This window comes from Rana temporaria, chromosome 2 (genome assembly GCF_905171775.1).
Source record: "Rana temporaria chromosome 2, aRanTem1.1, whole genome shotgun sequence".
Taxonomy (NCBI): Eukaryota; Metazoa; Chordata; class Amphibia; order Anura; family Ranidae; genus Rana; species Rana temporaria.
The window spans coordinates 74,222,294-74,231,368 of record NC_053490.1 but is presented as its reverse complement, the minus strand read 5'-3'; positions in this window follow the sequence as shown (position 1 = coordinate 74,231,368).

Sequence of the window (9,075 nt, the reverse complement as noted above, 5' to 3'; positions counted from 1 at the left end):
AAGGATACAGCACCTCATCCCAAAATAGATTCAAAGGAGGGGAATTTTTTGGAAGAGTTGGGGGGATTATTGCGGTGCGATGAAGAAAACCAGACAAAGTATGTATGTATATATAAAAATATATAAAAAAGGTTTATTCATTCAATTTTTACAAAATATAGTAATTCAATATACAGATAGTGCATAAATTATTTTGTGGGAGCAAGATCTAGAAATAATTTTTTCGATCAGTATAAGCTCTAAAAGAACTTCGATTATATATGTTCAACAAAACATGTCATGTTTGTACTCTATATACATGACATGTTTTGTTGAACATATATAATCGAAGTTCTTTTAGAGCTTATATTGTATGCATATGTTAAAATTGTTTTCTTTTTCATCTCTTTAGAGTAATCTAGAGAGACGATCTTGTCCTAATTCCCCTGAAGAAGCCAAGAGGCGAAACTAGTAGGGTCGACCTGATCGAAAAAATTATTTCTAGATCTTGCTCCCACAAAATAATTTATGCACTATCTGTATATTGAATTACTATATTTTGTAAAAATTGAATGAATAAACCTTTTTTATATATTTTTATATATACATACATACTTTGTCTGGTTTTCTTCATCGCACCGCAATAATCCCCCCAACTCTTCCAAAAAATTCCCCTCCTTTGAAATTGTTGGTTCTGTTTCCGTTCGGCTGGGTTGCATACGTTTTCTCCTGGAGGTGGGTGTCGCTGTCACTGCAGGTCAGGGTTGGAAAGGCAACAGGCTGGATGTATTGGGTATCTCTCTCCCAGAAGTGGCTCAGGGGGCGTGGTCAACCCGCTGTGCATTCTGGGGAGGGGTACTTAAGGGACAGATGCCGTTTTGCGGGGTTCATCTCCCGATCCCGACCTGATGGCCCTCCTGGCCTCAGGGGTGTGGGAGCTTTTTCGTAGCCTCTGGGCCGGCTGGCCCGAGGCCTAGCAACTGAGAGTATGCCCAGGAGTTTCTGGGGGCTACTGATCCAGGGATGGTCCTTTGCTACCTTATCTACGGAAGGAAGCTGAACCTGTGGGATTCAATTAATGGACGTAACCCTGGCGGATTTGCCTCACTGTGCTGTCGGTCCGGCTGAAAGATTCTTGGCACCGTGAGTTGTGTAACTTTTGTTGGAACTATACCAAGTGTGCAGTTGGTTACACGATCTTGTGGCAGAAGATCATGGGACGGACAACACTTATCAAGTCTGTGGCCGAGACTTTGACGAGCTTCACACCAGCTGCTAGGCCAGTGAGAGTAGGCCTATCTGGTGGTTGCTGAAATCCAGTGTGGAGCTGAATTAATCCTCTGGATCTAAGTTGTACCCGTGATCCGCAAAGCAAAAGTACCTGAGTCTTTCCCAATCCCTCTACCCCTCTGTTGGAGAACTTTGTTTAACCACTTAACGCCTGCCGCACGCCTATATACGTCCACAGAATGGCACGTACAGGCAGATGGGCGTATATATACGTCCCTGCCTTCTAGCGGGTCGGGGGTTCAATCGGGACCCCCTCCGCTGCGTGCGGTGGGCGGCTTACCTCCGGGAGCGATCTGACTCGAGGGGACGGCTGTTCGTTTCTGTCCGCCCCCCTCGTGATCGCTCCCAGCCAATCCTGTGAGCCGCTGCCGTGTCACTTCCTCTGCCTGTAAAATGTCAACATAGGCAGAGGAAGTGATGCAGCTCTCATCTCGGCGGTATTTTCAAACCGCCGAGATGAGAGAAGAGTCACAGTAAGTCGCACCTAACACTACACTGACACCAGTACACACAGGCACATTTAACCCCTTCCGATCACCCCCCCACCCCCCTGTCACACTGTCACTAATAGCAGTGATCATATATGTACTCATCACTGCATTTAGTGTCAGTGTGACAGTTAGTGTGACAGCCAGTTAGTGTTAGGTCCAGGGTAGCCCCGTACCCCCCCTAATAAAGTTTTAACCCCTTGATCACTGCCCTAGTTAACCCTTTCACTCCCTAATGCCAGTGTTACTAAGCGATCATTTTTCTGATCGCTGTATTATTGTCACTGTTGCCGCTAGGAAGCTATTTTTTTTTTATTGCGATTTTTTTTTACTAAAGACAAAATGGCCTAAATGTTTGACTAAATTTAGTTTATTCAATCTTTCTTATAACAAAAAGTAAAAAATATTTATTTTTTTTTTCAAAAATGTCGCTCTATTTTTGTTTATAGCGCAAAAAATAAAAATCGCAGAGGCAATCAAATACCATCAAAAGAAAGCTCTATTTGTGGGAAGAAAAGGACGCGAATTTTGTTTGGGAGCCACGTCGCACGACCGCGCAATTGTCTGTTAAAGCGACGCAGTGCCGAATTGTAAAAACGCCTCTGGGCATTTAGCAGCATATTGGTCCGGGGCTTAAGTGGTTAATAAAATCCTTGAAAGAGACTTTGTTTTTGGTGCAGACATTCTTATGGACAACTCTTCGAGGAGAACCTCTGAAACAAGCGCATTGAACAGTAAAGTAACGGCAGGCCCAAATCTAAACCAGCAGCTCCTTTGGGGGTAGTGCTACATAACAAATTCTGAATAAAGGGTGAAAATATGGCAATTGTTTATAATCCACAGTGCCTTGTTATCCAGTTGGGGATCAAAGTAGAACTAAAGGCACAACTTTTGTTCTAATCCCTCTTCACTCTATCCAGAACTTTAATTACACCTTAATATCTAATTTATTAATCACAGCTGGTGACTTTTCGAAATCTGTGTGCACGGCGCTGGGGGCGCACAGCGTGGCGATCATGGATGAGGCTTGTCCCTCGGACAAACGCCGTCCCCTAACAGGCTCTAATAGGCGTCAAAAAAGGTGACTTGCAAGCGCCATTCTCAGCGCTCGCAGTTCACCCAGGTGTGTTAGAACAGCGAATTAATATTCGCTTTCCTAACATTGAACCGCCTCTCCGCCAATTAGGTGCTCGGTTTTTTTACCTGTCACCTGACTGGCTGAAACAACAATTGCTGTGATTGGATGCCTATCGGGCAACCAACCGTCTATAGGAGAGGATGGGAGGAGAGAACTGGAGAAGGCATATGGAGGACACTGCTCGCCGCCGTCACCCGCTGCCCAACCGAGACTGGGTAAGTGACAGGCAGATGGCAAACATGTGGGGGGGTCACAGTGGTGGCATTCGATGGGCACAGTGGCAGCATTTGATGGACACAGTGGCAGCATTTGATGGACACAGTGGTAGCATTTGATGGGCACAGTGGCTGCATTTGATGGGCACAGTGGCAACATTTGATGGGCACAGTGGCAGTGTTTGATGGGCACGTTTGGGCACAGTGGCTGCAATTGATGGGCACAGTGGCTGCAATTGATGGGCACAGTGGCTACAATTGATGGGCACAGTGGCTGCGTTTAATGGGCACAGTGAGGCTGCAATTTGTGTTTTTTTTTTTCAGTTTGTTTGCGCCCCCCAAAAAATGTTGAGAACCAGCCGCCACTGGCCCAAACCTATCTTCCATATGCCCTGTCAAAACCATTGTGGCTGCCTTACAGCTCAGGATTGGTTACAATCCCCCCTTCACAGCACAGCCAGGTGTGCAGGCCAACACCAAAACCTTTTCTGAGATAGATTTTTAAAATTTATTTTTTTAAATTTACTTCAAAGCAGCATAGACCAAACAAATCTTTTTGCCCAACAATACATATATAACAACCCCAACACATACTATGCTCGTTCTTTCGAATAGAGATGCCTAACAGTGAAGGAGTTTTGATTGGTTTTGGGCCTTACGATCAACAAGGGGCTTACAAAAAAAATAATTGCATGCTTATTGGTCTACCAACCCCATCCACCCACATGCCAATTTTTATTAGCTGTCATGTCCAGGTCCCACTATGCACTTCCTGCATTTCAGCGATAACTCACAGTGCCCCCCCCCAAAAAAAAACATCCCAACTTTGATAAATTGTATAAAATTCGCCCCCAAATTGTTTTTTTTAATGCTGGAAATTCCGGAAATTCCGACAAGAAAAGTCCGATGTGAGCTTTTGGATGAAAATTCCGACCATGTGTATGCTCCATTGGACTTTTGCTGTCAGAATTTTTGCCAACAAAAGATTGAGAGCAGGTTCTCTATTTTTCAGACAGAAAAAAATCCTATCGGAAATTCCGCTCATCTGTATGCAATTCCGACACGCAAAAAAACATGCATGCTCAGAATCGCGCAGAAGAGCCGAACTGCCTATTGAACTTCATTGATCTTGGCTCATCGTACATCTTGTAGGTCACTGTGTTCTTGACTGTCGGAATTTCAGACAAGATTTGTGTGACCATGTGTTTGCAACACAAGTTTGAGCCAACATTCCGTCAGAAAAAAGCCACGCTTTTGTTGTCGGAATTTCCGATCGTGTGTACGCGGCAAAAGAGGTTTGCCAAACTTTATATACCATAACATCTCTGTGGACAAATCCCTGGTCCATTTCACAGGCCAGCAAGGATTCAAAAAGTACATTCCAGAGGCAGACTGACAACTTTTACTTTTACAAAAAAAGAGAATGTACACTTAAAAAAAAAGGGAAAACCGGCATGGGGGGGGGGGACACTTTGGGTCTGGTTGGGATTTTAACCACTTAAAATGACACCGGTAGAAACAGCCCATCAGAGTATGCGAGTACCTATCTGCAGCCCATGCCTCATAGAATATACGTTGGGATGTTTTTTTTCCAAAATGGGGTAATTTTGTTACATAGTTACATAGTTAGTCAGGTTGAAAAAAGACACAAGTCCATCAAGTTCAACCATAAGAAATAAAATAATAATAATAATAATAATAATAATAATAATAATAATATCATACAATCACATATACCCAATTCTATACCCACAGTTGATCCAGAGGAAGGCAAAAAATCCCAGCAGAGCATGATCCAATTTGCTACAGCAGGGGAAAAAATTCCTTCCTGAGAGGCAATCGGATGTTCCACACATCAACTTTACCTATAAATATCAGTACCCAATTATATTATGTACAATGTTTTGTGGGTAATTCCACTGTCCTGGTGCTCCAGGACCTTCAAAAGTGTAAAAGGTAGGAAGGAAATGAGATGTGTGATTTATGCTCCTAGAACGCCTGATGGTTCTCCCTGCATGTTGGGCCTCTCTATGTGGCCAGGCTGTGAAAAAGTCTCACACATGTGGTATCACCATACTCAGGAGTAGCAGAATGTATTTTGGGGTTTAATTGGAAGTAAGCATATGCTGTGTGTGAGATAATAACGAAGACTCTCCTGTAGTCCAAGGGAGGGGGCGAGCACAACAGTCCACACCAGGGAGAAAGCCTCACATTACTGTGTGGAGTTGCAGACAGGAGAACAGGAAGTGAGGATTTCTCAGAAGAAATAAGGACATTTAAAAGCAAAATCGAAGGATGAGGTAAGTGAAGGAGGACTGCACTAAGGTAAAGGAAGCTATTTAGGAAAGAAAATTGTACCTTTACAACCCCTTTAATTGGTGCCCCGTGGATCCTGAAAACATGTTTAATGAATTAAGATGCAAGTTCTTTAGCCAATGGAAGTTTTGGAAGCGGAACTGAGTGAGTGAGTGAGTGAGTGAGTGAGTGAAAAACTTATATAGCGCTACACATGCGAACTGAATCGCCTCTGGGCGCTTGTTTGACCACTTCTTCCTTGAGCTCAGAAGAGGTGGGTTTTGATCTTTCTCCTAAAGGCCAAGTGGTTCTCCTCCAACCGAATGGAGGTTGGTAAAGTGTTCCAAAGTCGAGGGCCTTGGACAGCAAATCTTCTTTCTCCTTTGGACTTGTATCTGGTTTTGGGGATTTGGAGTACATTTTGGTTGGAGGAGTGCTTTCAAAGTGATTCTGTCTTTCACTGGTAGCCAGTGAAGGCTTCTCAGTGATGGGGAGATTGATTCCCATGTTTTTTTTCCAGTCACCAGACGCGCGGCTGTGTTCTGAACGACCTGCAGGCGTGTGATTTGGTACTTTGGGAGTCCGAGATAGAGGGCATTTGCATAGTCCAGCCTGGAGTTAACAATTGTTCCCACCACGACTGCTATGTCTTCTTTAGGAATAAATGGAATGGAATAAGCGTAGCAGATGGTGTGATCCGCTGACTACTGACCCTATTTGTGCATCCATTGTCATGTAGGTGTCAAAGAAGACCCCAAGACTTTTGACTTTGGTGCTAGGGGTGATGATTTTTCCTAGAATGGGCGGAGGTGTCCAGGTTGTTGCCAGTTGATTCTTCCGATTGGCGTGAAACAGGAGAAGTTCTGTTTTTGAGCCGTTGAGTTTAAGATAACTCTTTGTCATCCAGTTCTCTATCAAAGAGAGACATTTCTCTAGATTGAGATGGTGATCCTTTTAGTTGCAGATACGAAAATACAATTGTGTGTCATCCGCATAGGAGTGGTAGAGAAGCTTTTGGCTGCTGATAATTTCAAAAAGAGGGCGAAGATAGATATTAAACAGCGTCGGCGACAGAGGTGATCCTTGAGGGACTCCGCATGACACCGTGTGTTTTTCAGAAATGAATGGTCCCAGTTTCACTACTTGTGATCGGTTTTCCAAAAAGGAGGAGAACCAGGGTAAGTCACATTCCGCGATTTTGGCTACTTCAGCTAGCCGAATTAGCAATAGTTTGTGGTCAACCGTATCAAAAGCTGCGCTAAGGTCCAACAGTACTAGAAGACAAGGTTCTCCTTCGTCTGCGGCCTCAAGAGCATCATCCCATATTTTGAGCAATGCTGTTTCCGGAGAAAATGTTCAGGCCTGTTATGGGGCGACGATGTTCTGGGTCTTTGGGGTCAAGAGTGGGTTTCTTTAGGATGGGTTTAATTATCCCTTGTTTCAACAGGGAGGGCACTATGCCTTCCCTGAATGATTGGTTAATCAGCTGCTTGATGGGTGGTGCCAAAATATCGGCACATTCCTTCAGCAGTTTGGTGGGGATAATTTTGTTAGGCGCTGTGCTATTTCGCAGAGTGCAGATGATATTTTTAGTGGCATCCAGGGAGACGGGTTTTAGAGTAAACATTGTTACTTGGGCCTGATTCATGTGGTCATTGGGCGGGGGACTGCTGAGGGGGTTGAGGGGGATACTGTTATGCTGAATGCTTACACGGATCCTTTCAATTTTGTTCACGAAATGGTCCGATAATTCATTGCAAAATTCTTGGGTATCAGAATTGGGGGCTTCAAGACAGGCTGGGTTCATGGTCTGACTAACCAACTTGAAGAGTTCGCGAGGACAGTTTAGGGCATTGGTGATGATCTTGGAGAAATGATTTTTTTTGGCTCGGAAAATTTCTTTGTGGTATTTCTTTGTTGTTTTGTTGTAGATGGCGCGGTTTTCGTCTGTAGTGCTTCTTTTCCAAGCGGCTTCCACTCTTCAACGTTCTTGCTTAAGGGACGATAGCAGGTCGTTAAACCAGCTGAAGTTGTATTTACGGATACAGGTTTTACGTTTGGGCACTACCAAGTCGGCTGACTGCAGTAGAGCTGTGTTTATGGCATCCAGGGTTTCAGTGGCTGATTGATGTGAAGGGATCGTTTTTTATTTTATTTCCTAGTATTGTTTTGAAGAGCTCCAAATGGAGCTTTTTCTGAGATCTGGTCCAGTGCATTGTCACTGGTTTGGGCATTTTTGTTAAAAGGGTATTTTTGGTAATCATAAATTTGATTACATGGTGGTCTGTCCATGGTAACGACTCATTTTCCAGAATTTTTACTTCCAGATTTTGTCTAAAAATAAGATCGAGGGTGGGCCCACATACTAGTTGCTACAGACCTAGTCCTTCCAAGTGGTCAATGCAGGCGACGGGATCCTGTGAGGAGTTGGCCCAAAGGTTGAGATCCCCAAGCAGCAAAAAATGTTTGCTGTTTAGTGTATAAGTGGACAGAAATTCTGTCAAGGATGTGAAAAGCTGCGATTTTGGACCCGGTGGTCTATAGCAGAGTAGGATGTGGACGGTCTCCTGTGGATTTGTTTGAAGTTGTAGGGAGAGAGATTCCATGAATGGAAGTGTGTTCTGAAGGACTGGTTTAGTGATCGAGAGGGAACTCTTATGGATCACTGCTAGGCCTCCTCCTCTTTGTCCTATTCTGTTTTCTGTTATTATGCGATAGTTCTCAGGCACCAGTTCGTCGAGAATGGTGTTACAGTCAGCTGTGAGCCAGCTTTCTGTAATAAAGAGACAGTCTAAATCGCATTGTAGGATGAGATCATGAATTTATATTCAGTGTCTTACTGCTGATCTTGTATTGACCAGAGCGCATGATATGGGCTTTGGTTTGGCTAGGCAGGTGTAGTGTTTGACTGTCGATCGTCGATCGATTCTCCACAGTCGTTCAGTCCTTAAGACTTTTTTGGTGTAGGCCGGCAATTTTGAGGCCAATGGCTTTAGTCCCCAAATGGTTGCTGGCGAGTACCTCAGTTTTGTCATAGTCACTGATGCACTGGGGGCAGAATGCCTGTAAGGGGGGGAGGAGGGGGCTTTGCAGTAGTGCTGGGAGTGATGATTCATAGAATCCCAGCTCCCTGATTTTTTTTGATCCAGAGGAAGGCGAAAAAAACCCTGTCTGTGCTAAGCCAATGTGCCGTGGCAGGGGAAAAAATTCCTTCCTGACCCCCACCGGGCGATCGGACGTGGCCCTGGATCAAATGCTGCAAAGGGCCAAGGTGGTGACCTCGAGGGGGGACGCAAGGGGGGGAAGGGGGGGTTTACCAACTGGTAGTTATTGCATTGTGGCTTGAATCCTGCGAGAGCGGTAGGTGACCCAATTACAGGGGGGTACCTGGTGGGGAGGAGCGGGGGGCCACTCGGCCGCGGCAACGTAGGCTGGGGGGAGGGGGGCCCTACTTATCTACATCCCATGGGCCACACGTCCTACTCCTAGGATGCCTGCGCCGGTAGCTACTGGAATGCAGTTCTTGCCCTGGGGAAGAGACTTGATTACGGACACAAGCCTGAAGTCAGGGGCTGGGGGGGGGGGGGCATCTTACTGAACATGTTTATCACCACCAGGGGAACATCCCTGGGACGGAGGCAAGTCAGTGATAAGTCCATAGATAAATGGG